Source organism: Amborella trichopoda, chromosome 13 (assembly GCF_054954075.1).
Source record: "Amborella trichopoda isolate Santa Cruz 75 chromosome 13, AtrichopodaSantaCruz75HAP2 v2.0, whole genome shotgun sequence".
NCBI lineage: Eukaryota > Viridiplantae > Streptophyta > Magnoliopsida > Amborellales > Amborellaceae > Amborella > Amborella trichopoda.
The window spans coordinates 41,899,694-41,916,315 of NC_142348.1; the positions used below are offsets into that span (position 1 = coordinate 41,899,694).

General features: G+C 34.5%; 1 long non-coding RNA gene across 1 annotated transcript; it reads left to right on the top strand.

Moving 5' to 3' along the window:
• Positions 1 to 3,487: 3,487 nt before the first annotated feature.
• On the top strand, positions 3,488 to 6,608 carry LOC110007957 (uncharacterized). Its single transcript, XR_002282347.2, has 4 exons — positions 3,488 to 3,858; positions 4,774 to 4,911; positions 5,105 to 5,961; positions 6,278 to 6,608. It is a non-coding gene; the product is annotated as an uncharacterized LOC110007957 (long non-coding RNA).
• Positions 6,609 to 16,622: the final 10,014 nt, after the last annotated feature.

A 16,622-nucleotide genomic window follows, 5' to 3' on the forward strand; every position in this document is an offset into this window, starting at 1 on the left:
AAGTTTAAGAGAGATAAACTACATAAAAATTTTCAGAGAGAAACTATCTCAAAATTTTTAGAGAGAAAACTATCTCAAAATAATAGAAAAACCTATGGCAAATTTAAGTTTTAGAGAGAGAAAGTACTTGAAAATTTTTAGAGAGACAAACTATCTCAAATTTTAAATTTTAGAGGGAAAAAATATATTAAAATTTTAGAGAGAAAAAATATATTAAAATTTTAAAGAGATAAACTATATCAAAATTTAGAGAGGAAAACTATCTGAAATTATAAGTTTTAGAGAGAGAAAGTACTTAAAAAATTTCAGAGAGATAAACTATCTCAAAAATTTTAGAGAGAAAAACTATATCAAAATTGTTAAAGAGAGAAACTATCTCAATTTAAGTTCTAGAGAGTGCAAGTACTTGAAATGTTATAGAGAGAAACTATCTCTAAATTTTTAGAAAGAGAAACTATCTCAAATTTTAAATTTTAGAGAGAGAAACTATCTTTAAATTTTAGAGAGAATGACTACTTGAAAATTTTTAGAAAGGAAACTATCTCATATTTTAAGTTTTAGAGATAGAAAGTATCTTAAAAATTTTTACAGAGAAATTATATCAAATTTTAGAGTGAGAGTTTCAAAAAATTTTAAAGAGATAAAATATATCGAATTTTAGACAGAGATAGTACTTAAAAAAATTTAGAGAGAGAAACTATTTCAAAAATTTAAAGAACGCAACTATCTCAAATTTAATAAAAGATTGCATTATAATAAATAATAAAATAAAAATCGTTTAAAACAATAAAAAAATTTCATGAAAATGTTATACATCTCTGTCATCATCATCATTTTAGCTTTTTTCTAATTAATTAGGATCAGCAATATGAATACTAGTTCTCCAATGTTATACATCCATGTACTATCCAAAATTCAGAAATTTATTTTATAAAAAAATACTTTTCCCTATAAATATATTTCAAAGAAATAATATTTGTCAATCTTTTTCCATATATCCAATAGGCCCCTTGATGTTTAGCCTTTCTAAGTGGAACCAGTACACACCTTTATTTGAGAGCACAAGGCATTCCATGGTGTCATAGGAGAAGAGGGCTTTGCGCACGTGGCCTCCCTCTCACCGCATCTCACCAACTTACCCCGAAACCCCACACTAACTCTAGATTTTGGTTAGAAAAGTATACAAAAATTATTTATTTTTTCTATAAGGAGGTCATAACTATTTTTATTCTTTAAATTTCAAATTGGAAGATTGTAAGAGAGTCATTAAAAAGATTTAAATTCAAAAAAAAAAATTTAGATTTTGTGATTAGCCCAAGCCATCTAATTTGACATCTAATAAATAAGACTACATATTAGACTTATTCAAAAGTCAATTTTATCTCTCCAAATTTACCTTCCAAATTCATGAAGAAAATCATGTATTTTATCTCTCCAAGTTAACCTCCCAAATTCATGGAGAAAATCGTGTAACTTCTCTATTTATATTTATGTATTTCCCTCTTATTGAAACACAGAAAATACATTCGAAATTCACATTTTATCATGGTATCAGAGCATGGTTCTCTGCCCCCAAATCTCTCTTATCTCTGCCCCTTGATCTCTTTGGTTTAAGCATCTCCAGCCAATCCAATAAATCTCTCCATACTGGCTATCGTTCTCTCTCTCTAAACTTCTAATAACAGCATGATGTTCTCTCTCCGCTGGTGTTGTTGCTACCTAGAGTCTGCTTTCTCTCTCTGCGGGCTGCCCTTCTTCTATTTGGCTTTCCTTTCTCTGCTCTCCTTCCTCTTCAACCATCATGACAGAACCTACTCTCCCATTGGGTTCTTCTCATGAATCCCCACCACCCCCATATCCTGAGATAGGGTTTTCCAATGTTCTTTCTGGAATATCTGCGAATGCCTATTCATCTTCCCCATATTACATTCACCATTCGGATAGTCCTGGGACTGTTCTTCTCTCCAAAGTTCTTGCTGGCGACAACTATTACAACTAGTCTCGTGCTATGCGTATGACATTGAATGTGAAAAACAAATTAGGTTTCATAGATGATTCTCTCCCTCAACCTACTACGAATTCTTCTATGTTCAACCATAGGGCCAATGATATGGTCACATCTTGGTTAATTTAGGCCGTCTCTGGAGACATTTTTAACAGCATCACCAATGGTGTTTCATCACATGATGTTTGGGTTGAACTGTGAGAATGATTCTCTCAAAACCAAGCACCGAGAATTTTTGAGCTTCAATGGCTCAAAAGGAATTATACACCAACACAGTTGTGTTGCTACACCATAACAAAATGATGAAGTAGAACGTAAACGTCACTTACTTGAAGTTACATGTGTTTTACGGTTTTAAGCAAATCTTCCCCTTGAATTTTGGGGAGATTGTGTCCTCGTAGCTGGTTGTATAATCAACCTCATTCCATCCCCTCTATTGCATAATCAGTCCCCTTATGAAATTTTATTCCATGCCAAACCCAACTATAACAATCGTCGTGTTTTCGGTTGCTTGTGTTCTACATATAATATTCATCACCGTGACAAATTTGATTACCGTGCAAAACCGAGTATTTTTATCGGTTATCCCTTTGCTCAAAAGCGCTATTGAATCTTTGATATTGCTACCCATCAAACTTACACCAGTCGTGATGTCATTTTTCATGAGCATGTTTTCCCATATGCCAACATCCAACACCATGCCACAAACCCCAGCCATGTCTTACATTTACCTGCCCCTGACCATGGCCCACATCACCCATTTCGAACCCAACACACTCTTTTCATTCTCAAAACATTCCCTTGCACCTGCTACTACAATCTTCCCTCCCTTCCACTTTACCCCAATGTACCCCACCCACCGAGCTGTCCAATTCTCCTTTATTCACTAATAATATCAAATACCAACCTCGCCAATCCACTAGAGCCCATAAACCACCTACCCATCTTAAAGACTATTATTGTTTCTTTTCTCAACCTTCCTTCCGCACCCAATCCACACCGTCTCCTTTTGCGATATGCACTATAAATACAATTTTTCCTCTTTCCAAATTCATGGATTTTCATAATTTCTCACCTTCCCATCAAGCTTTCATTGCAGCTATTTAGACCATTCCTGAACCTTCTACCTTCTCTCAAGCGGTCCAAGTCCCAAAATGGCGAGAGGTAATGGCCAAGGAGATTAAAGCCATTGAAGATAATCATACTTGGATCCTTACCTCTCTCCCACCTGACAAACATGCGATTAGCTGTAACTAGATCTACAAAGTTAAATACCATGTTGATAGAAGTGTTGAATGGTATAAAGCCTGTCTACTCGCTAAGGGCTATTATAGTTACAAAAACCAGCACATCAAGATTTTGAATTTCAAATTAGAGAGACCGAGTCTCTTTTAGTTGTAACCATGCAATATTTGTATCCCTATTTATTAGGGAACAGTTTTGTTTACTCCTTATATATTTGCTCTCCATTAATGAAAAGATCGCGTTGTGATTCAAAACCCAATCCTACTTAACATGGTATCAGAGCGATCAAGTGGGCATTTTTTTCTTTAATACAGACTTGGAGAGATCTCAAGGCCTTGTGCTTCTTTGGAGCAGTAGTCTTGGGCTTCTTCTCCTTTGGGACCTTTGCCTTCTTCTCTTTCACAGGTTTAGAAGGTGGCTTCTCAGCCGCGACTGCAACCCCCACGGGAGCTTTAGAGGAGGCAATCATGTCTACATGAGGCTCAAGGTTTTCAACCGACGCCATTTTTTGCAAACGAAATATTAGAGATAGAAACGACTAATTTGTTTGAAGAAACTTCGCTTGGGGATCTTCTACCAGTGGCCTCCACCGATCTTCCAATCACCAAGTACAATACTCTTTTTCTCTCTCTAAAGAATCTATGTCTCTCTCTTTCTCTATCTCTCTTTAGTTTTTCTAGAGTTCAGTGGACCATGGATCCCCTACAAAAGTCATCAATTGAAAACAAAGGAGCTCTTTAATGCTAACTCTTTCAGTTTCTTTGCTTTCCTCATATGGGTTTATGTTCTAACCCCTGAATTTTCTATTTTCGTGGCTTTTGAGTGGATTTCATGATAGTTTCTTTCTTTCTCAATTGGGTTTTGGATCTTCAATGGCTTTCCCCTCTCAACCAAGTTGTTTTTTTTTCTTGTGACCTCAAGTTTCTTTCTCTCTTATGCCCTTTCTCTCATAGAAATCTTCTCTCATGCTTTTAGTCTGAGTGAAATTTATTTTCCATGTTTGTTTTTTGCTGAGCTGGTTGGTTGTTGGGGCCATTTTCTTGCATGGGTTTGGTATAAGGTTGCTATTGCTTTGAGAGAAATTCTCCCTTATGCTTTTCTTCTGTGAGAAATACTTTGGAGTGTTATCATGTTGATAAACACTCACTCTCATGCTTTTTGTGGCTGACAGTGGTGGCAAAGGGGTTGGGCTTGGGCCTTTTAATGGGTTGCTCTTCATGTTTTTGTTGCTGGTGTTGTAGGTTTATGGCCTCTTCTTCTTCGACCTTATCAGCCCATGAAACCCTTTCTCTCTCTATCTAGGCTCTCACACTTTCTATTTTCTCCCCGATCTCTCTCTCTCTCTCTCTCTCTCTCTAGAGTATATATGATCATCTGTCCAAAGCAGCCAAACGACCCATGGCATCTTGGTAATGAAGATCCAATAAAAGATTTGTTGCTCTCTCTCACACACACAATGCTCAAACTTTGATAGCAGTCTTTAAGCACTCGCGAGTCTCTAAAGTTTTTCTGTGTGTTTCTAGAAGTGTTACGGTTGTAGTCCCAAATCATCTATCTATGGTCTTTCATCATGACAATGGGCAACCAAGAGTAAAACAACAATCAAAATGTCGTCACCAATATGCCATCTCATTACTACCTGCATCCGTCAGATAATCCCGGTAATGTTCTTGTCTCACAAGCTCTTGTTGGTGATAATTTTGGTACTTGGAAACGAGCCATGAAAATTGCTCTTGGAGCAAAAAACAAGTTATGCTTTGTAGATGTTACTCTTCCCAAACCAACTGCTCCACTTTTTGAAGTTCGAGTATGGGAAAGATGTAATTTGATGGTTATGTCTTGACTGTATAATAGCCTCGTGCAAGATATTGCTGACGGCGTAGTCTACGCTTAGACGGCCCGAGATCTCTGGCTCGATCTTGAGGACCGTTTCTCCTAAGGGAATGGGCCACGTATTTACGAAATCAAGTGTCTCATTGCCACCTTACAGCAGGAACGCATGTCACTTGCTTCTTATTTCTCTTATCTGAAAGTGTTATAGGACGAATTGACTTCATATTCGAAGATCTCTACTTGTACTTGTGGATCTTTTAAGGAATATCATGAATATCAAAAGACCGAAAGAGTTTATCAATTTTTGATGGGCCTAAATGAATCCTTTGGGACTATTCGGACTCAAATCCTTTCAATGGAACCTTTGCCCAATGTCAGAAAGGTCTACTCTCTCGTCCTTCAAGAAGAAAGACACAAGGGCCTCCAAGCACACCAATTAGTTTCCTCTGAGGCTGCTGCTCTCGCCGTCAATAGTTCCCACAACAGTCAAGTGAAAGGCCGCTTCAAAGAGCGCCCTTGGTGTAATCATTGCAAAAAGTCGGGTCACACTTGTGACAAATGTTATGATATTCACAGTGACCGCTTCAAAGAATGTCCTTAGTGTGACCAATGCAAAAAGTCAGGTCACACTCGTGACAAGTGTTATGATATTCATGGGTATCCTGAAAGAAATTAGAAATGACATCTAAATGGACGTCATAATCATCACCAAAGGGGAGGAAGACATGCTAATAATGCCAACTCTGCTGCCAATTCTTCTCACTACACTTCACAGTCGAGAGGAACACCACCTTTACCTGCTCTCTCTCCAAGTCAATATCAGCAACTTCTGTCTTTACTAAGCATTGATTCCTAGCCATCCAATGCAAAATTTGAAGGTATGTTATTCTGTCTCTCTGCTTCTAAAACCACTCATAATTCATGGGTACTAGATTCTAGAGCATCCCACCATTTCACACCCCATCTATCATCTTCAATGTTACCTATTACTAGCCATCAAAATAAGCCGGTATGCTTGCCCAATGGAAGTAAGACTGTTGTAACACATATGGTAAAACTTCTCTATCCCCTTCCATTGAATTAGAAAATGTTTTGTGTGTTTCAAATTTTTCTTTTAACTTATTGTCTATGAGCAAAGTCATCAATTCTCTTAATTGTACAATTACCTTCTTTTGTACATTTTGTGTCTTTCAGGACTTGACCTCGAGGAGGCTGATTAGAATAGAGGAAATGCGTGATGGACTTTACTACTTCACCCAACTGCCTGTTGCTGCCGCAGTGACAAAGCCAACTATTATATCTCCTCTCATTTGGCACAAAAGGCTTGGTCATCCATCCCGAAATAAGCTTTCTAGTTTTCATCTGAGCTATGATTATCTTTTTTCATTTTCTTCATGTGATGTTTTTTTTTGTGATATTTGCACTATTGCAAAACAATCTCGTTTTCCTTTTCCCTCTAGTTCAAGTAAATGTGACGTTCCTTTTGAGTTAATCCATTGTGACATTTGGGGACCCTATTCCACTACTTCTCAGTCTAGAGCACATTACTTTCTTACTATTGTTGATGATTGTTCAGGATGCACATGGACATATTTGATGAAATATAAGTCAGAAACCTATAAATTCCTTTATTATTTTATTAATATGGTGAAAACTCAGTTTCATTATCAGGTTCGCCAAATTCGAATTGATAATGGTGTTGAGTTTTTATCTAATGTCATGCAAATTTTTTTTAATAATTGTGGCATTATGCACCAAAAAAACTTGCATCCATATTCCGCAACAAAACGGCATCATTCAATGTATGTAAGCACCACCATCTCTTAGAGACTGCTAGTGCTTTATGGTTTCAAGCGAATGTACCCATCAAATTTTGGGGTGATTGCATTTTAACAGCTTGTTACCTCATTAACCGAATGCCAACATCAATTATCTTTGGAAAAACCCCTTATGAAGTCCTCATGAAAAAGCCACCCACCTATGAGCATCTTAGAGTATTTGGGTGTCTTTGTTATATGCACAACAATGACACTTTGCTTCGTGCTCAAAACCATCCATTTTTGTTGGATATCCTTTGGGCCAGTGAGGATATCGTATATTTGATCTCGATACTAAAACTATTTTTACCAGTCAAGATGTCATCTTTCGCGAGGAAGAGTTTCTCTTCTAAGCCATGCCATCCGAGCATAACCATACTCATGTTGTCCTTCCAAAACCTATACAAGAACTTGACACCAACAATACACCTAGTCTGTCAAATGATGAACCTGTTGTTTCAAGTGTTTTACCACCATCCAATCTTGAACAAGATGCAGGACTTCACCAACCCGTCAAAGAGCCTCTATCTTCTCTTCGTTGATCTTCACGTTCTCATATTAAGCCATTCAAACTTAAGGATTACATTTGCTCCACTGTCAACTACAGTCCATCACAGCAAGAACCTTCTTTCTCAGGTAAAGAGTATCCTATCCAACCTTACCTTGGTTAACCCAATTTTTTTTATCCCACAAAACCTTCATTTCCACTATTTGTTCTCACAAGGAACCCACAAGTTTTTCTCAGGCTGTGAAGGACCCAATTTGGCGTGAAGCCATGGCAGTAGAGATAAAAGCCCTTGAAATAAACAAGACCTGAACCATAAAATCTCCACCACCTTTTAAACAACCCATTGGTTGCAAATGGGTATTCAAGATCAAATATAAGGCAGATGGAACCATTGAATGGTACAAGGTGCGCCTAGTTGCAAAAGGGTATACCCAAACAGAGGGATTGTATTACCATGAAACTTTTGCACCCGTCACCAAATTAGTTACCGTCAAAGGTCTTCTTGCAGTTGCAACATCTAAGCAATAGTCTCTTTTTCAACTCGATGTCAACAATGTCTTCTTGAATGACGATTTACATGAAGACGTATACATGAAAATTCCACCAGGCTTTTCTCGAGAAGGGGATAACGAAGTCTGCCAGCTATGAAAGTCTCTATATGGGCTAAAACAAGCCTCAAGAAACTAGTTTCAAAAGTTCTCTCTTGCTCTACTAGATGCTGGGTTCAACCAATCAACTATCGATAACTCTCTATTCACCTTGAAGTCTGGAAATCTCATCACTATTGTCTTAGTATATGTTGATGATATCATCCTCACAGAAAATGATGGAAATCAAATACAAAAAGTCAAACACTTTCTCATGCAACGCTTCAATATCAAGGATCTAGGAAAGTTAAAAATTTCTCTTGGAATTGAAGTTGCAAGATCGTCTCAAGGAATTCTACTCACCCAACAAAAATATGTCCTTGACATTCTACAGGAGACTGGTTTTCTGGGGGCCAAACCCTTATATCTTCTAATGGAACAAAACCTAAAGATTTCCTCTGAAGATGGAAAATTGCTAAGCAACCCAGAATCCTATAGGAGGCTAGTTGGTAGATTGATATATCTCACCATAACCCATCCAGACATCAACTTTGCCATCCACATTCTCAGCCAATATATGCATCAATCAAGAGAGCCACACCTTGCAGTGACACATCGCGTTCTTAGATACCTCAAAGGTACACCAAACCAAGGGATCATTCTTTCATCTAAAAACTCATTCCAAATTTCTGCATATTGTGATTTTGATTAAGCCAGTTGCCTTACTACCCAGCATTCAACGACTGACTATATTACCTATCTTGGAAACAACTCGATCTCTTAGATAACAAAGAAACAATCTACGGTGTCTCAGTCATCAGCAGAGGTTGAGTATCATTCAATGGCAACCACTACTTGTGAATTAATTTGGCTAAAAACTCTATTTTCAGATTTGAGGATTCACCATCCACAACCAATGCACCTCCATTGTAATAATCAAGCCGCTCTACACATTGCAGCCAACCTTGTGTTTCATGAAAGAACGAAACACATTGAAATTGATTGCCAGATCATCAGAGAAAAAATTCAAGTTGGTCTCATATCCACTTCTTATGTCCCTACAAAGCATCAACTTGCTGATATTTTGACTAAGGCTTTAGGTAAAAAACAATTTATATTTTTGTTAAGCAAGTTGGGTGTTCTTTTGTCACACATATCAGCTTGAAGTGGAGTATTATAGTTACAAAAGCCAGCATATCAAGATTTTGAATTTCAAATTAGAGAGACTGAGTCTCTTTTAGTTGTTACCATGTAATATTTGTATCCCTATTCATTAGGGAACAATTTTGTTTACATCTTATATATTTTCTCTCCATTAATGAAAAGATCACGTTGTGATTCAAAACTCAATCCCACTTAACAAGGGCTATACGCAAATGGAGGGCCTCGACTATCACGAGATATTTGCCCCAGTGGCAAAATTGGTCACGGTCTGTTGCCTGCTTGCTCTAGCCATTATAAAAGGATGGTATGTTGAACAACTCAATGCTCATAATGTCTTCTTACATGGGGACCTTGCCAATGAAGTCTATATGAAGATTCCTCCCGGTTTTTCCAGAGAAGGGGAGCGCAAAGTTTGCCGTTTAAATACATATTTATATGGCATAAACCAAGCATTAAAGAAATTGATTTGCTAAGTTCTCCTCTGCTTTTCACATAAATGGCTTGCAGAAATCTAAGGCAGATTACTCACTTTTCACCAAGATTTCAGGATCCCACTCTGTTTTTATTCTTGTATATATCGATGATATTATAATCATTGGTAATGATGTTGATTCCATTGAGACTATTAAGTGGTATTTACATAGTAAGTTTCATATCAAAGAACTGGGTCCCCTAAAATATTTTTTGGGGATTGAAGTGGCTTGTTCATCTAAGTGTATTTATCTCACACAGAGAAAATACATTTTAGATATACTTGACAACGTGGGACTTCTTGGAGCGTGCCCTAGTAACTTACCAATGGGACAACATTTAAAACTTAACAATTCGGATGGTGAATTGCCTGGCGATACTTCTCCATATCATCGACTTGTGGGCAAGTTCATTTATCTGACGATAACAAGGCCAGATATTGTGTATTCAGTTTACATTCTCAGTCAATTCATGCAACAACCTTGCAAGCCTCCTATGGATGCTACCTTCAAATTACTTAGATATCTCAAAGGCAGTTCTGGCCAAAGTATTTTATTATCTGCTTCCATCTCACTTCATGTCACAACCTATTTGTGATTCTGACTGGGCCAGTTGTCCAATGACTCATAAGTCTACTACGAGATACCGCACTTTCCTCGACGCCTCTCCAATTTCTTGGAAAACCAAGAAACAAATCACAGTTTCACGTTCATCTGCGGAGGCCGAGTATAGGTCTATGGCATCAGTTTCTTGTGAGCTTCAATGGCTCAAATTTTTACTTCAAGACCTCGGTATTTCTCGTAATGAGTCTATGGCTCTTTATTGCGACAACCAAGCGCCCGTTTACATTGAGGCTAATCTAGTCCATCATTAATGCACAAAGCACATAGAACTGGACTGTCATCTTGTACGATAAAAGCTTCAACAAGGCCTTATTCAGATATGTTTTGTTGGTTTTTCACACCAGGTGACTGATATCATTACCAAGACGTTGGATCCAGAAAATTTCAAATTCCCACTTGCCAAGTTGGGCATCAAGAACCTCCACACTCCAACTTGAGGGGGAGTATTAGACTTATTCAAAAGTCAATTTTATCTCTCCAGATTTACCTCCTAAATTCATGGAGAAAATCGTGTATTTTATCTCTCCAAATTTACCTCTCGAATTCATGGAGAGCATCATGTATTTTATCTCTCCATATTTACCTCCCAAATTCATGGAGAAAAATGTGTAACTTTTTTGTTTATATTTCGATATTTCCATTCTATTGAAACACATAAAAAACATTTGAAATTCACATTTTATCACTACAAGGTCAAAAAAACAAATTGGTGATCTGGATCACTCACCTCAAAAATCATGTCTGATCAATGGATCTGTGTGTCAGATCGGAGAATCAGTCGAATGGACAATTTTGGTCCCAATTTTTTTCAAAAAATAAATATAACTCTAAAAATAGTGTTCTTTTAGTTTCAAAAAGAAATTAGGAGTATTGCATACGTACTTTCTTTACTTTGTAAAAATAGGTGAATACTGAGATATTTTCATGTCTAGATGTCTGCATAATTATTAATTGTATTATAATATGATAATTTGGGAAAAGTTTATATAGAGTCGAGGCTCTAAACAATCAAATTAAAGCCTACATCAAAAGTTTCATTAAAAGAGGTTGTTTTGATGCTCAAATATCCTCAAATTGATCAGCTCGACATCAAGATGCTTGGACATGAGAGAAAAATTGATTTCAAGATTTAGAAATAGGGTATTTTGTAACGCATTTTTGGATTGGCAATTTTCAAGATTTTCATAGATCTGTCGATCTACACTATTTTTGAAGCTTTAAACTTTACAAATAAAAATGAAAATATATTTTAAGGCTATCACAAAGGTTTTCAGTATTGAAACCACATTTCTCGACTCTATTTGAAGGTAGGCTCTAATTTGATTGTTTAGAGTCTACGCTCTATACAAATTGCACCCTTATAATATTGTAACAAAATAATTTAAATTTATTAGAAAACACTTCTGTATTATAAGATTAAAAATTATAACTTCTCATATAAAGTGAAATTTGTATCACATCAATGTATCAAATATTTATTAATTTGCTTTACTCATCCAAAATTATCACAACCTAACTAACTATAATATTATTTACTGAAATTGAAATCGTTGGTTTATATTTTATAATTATTTTATTATATAAATAAGAACAAATCTAAAATATTTTTTAATATTATTTAATTTTAAAATCCTATTTACAACTATAAGAAAAAATAATACATTGTATAATTCATAAGGTAAATAAATTAATAACTAAAATACAGGATTTTGTTATCAATGTACAATTATTATTTATAATATTATAATAAATATGATTAAAAAATTATTAGAAAATGCTTCCATGTCATGTGATTAAAAACAAAAACAAAGCCCCCTATAAATTTTATTATTATGACGTTAAAAAATAAATAAAAAAGATTTTTACTCTAAAAAATAAAATAAAAAAATATCAAAATTCAAAAAAATAAAAAAGGTGGCATGTTTGTTACCCTACGTTACCCACTCCAAGCATGTTTATTGTTGTAACCAAAAAAAAATTGAAAAAATGGCATGAAGTAGAGAGAAAGAAAAGCTAGAGAAAGGAAGGTATTTTGTCATCATAAGCTTCTCCTTAGCTGGGGCGGTTCAAATGAGCTAATTGAATGCACACTCCGTACGTTCACACTTGAAATGGATGTTGGAGTTATCCCACATCGGAGGATTTCGGGAAAGTTATGGTCCTCACTTTGCGCTCAAAAGCTCAATGCTCATGGGGCGCTCCAAACAATGATGTTGAGAGACAGGTATACGTGGTGCGGAAGGAACCCCCGGGTGACTTCACCCACAATAATGGGTCACCATTTTAATTTTTATTAAAAAGAAATGGAAAAACCCAGATCCTGATTATTATATATGAAGATCCGGATTGCTCTGTACGATTTCTAATTTCCAATTTTGTTGGGGCAATTGTGACTTGGATTAACAATTTTTTGAACACTATCTAACTGTGACCTCCTCACAATAAAGATAAATAGTCTCATCATATACAAGACCTCCTCACAATAAAGACAAATAGTCTCATCATATACAATCCTTTTAAAAGGTTTTTGAGGTAATTTTTAGTTTGGGCGAGTAGGAGACAATGGCTCTAAGTGTTTTCATTTTGCAGGGCCTTTGAAATTAGGAGGTACAATGGTGTGAACATTGATTTTCCCTAATTTCTCAAATTAGAAAAATGAAATTTTAAGTTACGTGACAAAAACTTAATCAGGGTTGGGAGTCCTGGATAAGCAAAATCATTACTTTTTGAAATTGCCTATGAGGGTGAAAATCCTAAATATGCAAATGACAATGAGGGTGTGGTTTGTATGGAGCTTAGGCTTTAAACAATCAAATTAGAGCCTACCTTTAAATAGCGTCGAGAAATACGGTTTCAATATTAGAAAACTCTGTGATGGCTTTAAAATATATTTTCATCTTTATTTATAAAGTTTAAAGCTTAAAAAATAGTGCAAATCGACAGATCTACCAAAACTTAAAAGTCTTGAACATTAACGCTCCAAAAATGCGTTACAAAATAAACTGTTTCCAAAACTTGAAATCCAATTTTTTTTTTATGTCTATGTATCTTGATATCAAGATGATCAATTTGAGGATATTTAGACATCAAAACAACCTCTTCTAGTGAAATTTTTAAGGTAGGTTCTAATTTGATTGTTTAGAGCCTCGGCTCTATATAAACTTTTCCCAATGATATTTTAGCAATTTTATTTACCATGACTAAGCAAGAGATTTTAGCAATCCAACTTGCTTTGAACAAGCAGCATATGGGGTTTTTAAGTGGGTCAAATTGCTAAATTGCCTATACTTGCTATGTTTCCAATTATGAACATAGACGATTTTAGTTTATTTAGAATAATTTAGAATGAGATACGTCAAAAAATTAATTAGAACCTATAATATTGAGGAAAAATATCTCTTTATCTTTATTTTTAACTTCCATATCTCATGAGACCCAAGAATTGAAAATATTACTTGTAAGTAAAAAGTCTCAATCTTTTAGATTTTACATTCGCTTGGATATTATTTACCATAAATTTTTTACTCAAACAAACACTAAAATAACACCTTATTCAAACACCATCTCTCTCTCTCTCTAAAACTCTATTTCTCTCTTCGCTTCTTAGTGAGTTTACGTGCCAAGGGGTTTAGTTTGAGCTCGAACAAGAGCACACCTTCTTATGTGTGAGAGATGGAGTTTGAGAGAGAGAGATGGAGTTTGGGTTTTAGAGAGAGATATAGAGTCATTTTATAAATTGTTGAGGTCAATGATACATGGTAAAAAAGGTTTAAGGGGTTGAAAGATAAAAAAAATGGAGTCTTTTTTCTTACAAGTAATATTTTCAATTCTTGGGTGTGATGAGATATAGAAGTTAAAAATAAAAGATAATAAGATATATTTTTTTAATATTAATTGAGGTATTTTGACCCATTAATAATTTTTAAGAATTTATGGCCATTAAATGAGAATTTCCTTTCATTTTAATAATCTTCAATAAAACTTTTCGCAACTCCAAAGATCAACAACTTCTTCCCTACTCTTGTTTTTTTTCGATTTTAGAGATTCTTTCTCAAGTCAACAATTTCTACGAAAAACACCAAGCTCCTTATATAGCCCACATTGTCTTACATAATCGGTCTTGTAAAACTTCTTTAGCAATTACTTGAGAGGTTTGAACCAGCGTTTTAAAAATCGCCGAGTCGAACCGGACTCGCCCGGTTCGACTCGAAATTCACGAAATAGGTACCGGATCGGTTCAAAAACCGGGAATCGTCCGGTTCTAGAGAGAACCGGACGATTCCGCACAGTGACTCGCCGATTCACTGTGCGGAATCGGCGAGTCCGTGAAGAACACGGGTTGCACAGTGTTCTTCACGGATTTTTTCAAATTTGTCATTTTTTGATCATTTTTTTTGTTTTTTTCGGCATGTGATCTGTTTTGCAGGCTGTAAACAGCTTTATTCAGCTTTTTCAAGGATTAAATGGTGGAAAAATTGGTTGTTTTTGGATCAAGAAAAATTCGGGGTTTAGGGTTTCCGCCATTTCTGAAATTTCATGCCAAATAGGGCATGAATCTTTCAAAATTCGTAGGCATATTGCTCTTAAAGCTGTGAATCAAAAGCTTTTGTTACTAATTTGTGATAATCGTTGAGAAAAACATAGTTTTTCGGAGATTGAAGGCTTCGGTTCACAAAAACAGGTAAGAACTTTGGGTTTTTTTTTTTCCGCCATTTGATTTATTTCACGGCATATTTTGAACAAAATGAGTTCAATAATTAGGGTTTTTAATCTTTATTGTGTCTAGTATGATTTAAAATTTTCAATTTTACGTAATCTGGTCAATTACAGCAAGAAATTTGATATGAACAGTGAGATGTCTGCGGAACCAAATTCCGCTGTTTTTTTTTTTTTTTTTCCGCCTTTTGATTTTGTTTTCATGATATATTAGAAATAATGTGTTAAAAATTTAGGTTTTTGATTCCTTATATTGTTGTTTATCAGAAAATATAGTCAATTGGATGTAATTTATTCACTTGGAGGTGAATTTTTGAGTTAAAATCGCTTATGTAAAACGACTCTGTGAAGAACAATTTTTTTTTTTTTTTTTGTGTAGCCCATGATAGAATTTTTTGTAATCTATGATCGAATTTTTTGTAATCCATGATCAAAATGTTTGTTTTTTTTTCTTGTAATCCATGATCGAATTTTATTTTTTATTTTTTATTTTTGTAACCCATGATAGAATTTTTTGTAATCCATGATCGAATGTTTTGTAATCCATGATCGAAATGTTTGTTTTTTTTTGTAATCCATGATCGAATTTTTTGTTTTTTGTTTTTTATGTAACCCATGATAGAGTTTTTTGTAATCTATGATTGAATTTTTCGTTATCCATGATGTAATTGTTTTTTTCTTTTTTTGTAATCCACGATCGAATTTTTTGTTTTTTTTTTTTGTAATGCATGATCGAATTTTATGTAATCCATGAACGAATTTTTTGTAATCCATGATTGAATTTTCTGTAATCCATGATCGACTTTTTTGTAATCTATGATCGAATTTTATGTAATCCATGATCGAATTTTTTGTAATCCATGATAGAATTTTCTGTAATCCATGATCGACTTTTTTGTAATCCATGATCGAAATGTTTGTTTTTTTTACTTGTAATCCATGATCGAATTTTTTGTGTTTTTTTTTTTTTTGTAACCCATGATTGAATTTTTTGTAATCCATGATCGAATTGTTTTTTTCTGTTCTTGTAATCCACGATCGAATTTTTTGTTTTTTTATGTTTTTTTTTTTTTTGTAATCCATGATCGAATTTTATGTAATCCATGATCGAATTTTATGTAATCCATGATCGAATTTTTTGTAATCCATGATCGAATTTTTAGAAAATATATGATTTTTTTTTTTTAATCCATGATCAAACTTTTTGAAAATTTGTTAATTTTTTTTTTTAATCCATGATCGAATTTTTTGAAAATTTGCTGTACTTTTTTTTTTTTTATTTCTTTTTATCCATGATCGAATTTTTTGAAAAATGATGATTTTTCGAAAGGATGTGAAAATCGTGATAAAGTTTTGATTATCATGATGTATTAAACATTTAAACCCAATTTTTAATTTTTATTGTTTGAGTTTGCTGTAATTTTTTTTTTTTTTTTTTCAAGATCGAATTTTTTGAAATTTGATGATTTTCCGAAAAGATGTGAAAATCGTGACAAGGTTTTAATTATCATGAGGTATTAAACCATATTTTAAATTTTTATTGTTAAAGTTTTTGTTGAAAAAATTGTATGTTGATGGATTATTTATGCAAAAAAATGCATGTTATTATATTTTCAATACAAAACTGTATTTTTTTTATCTGTTGTTCATGGA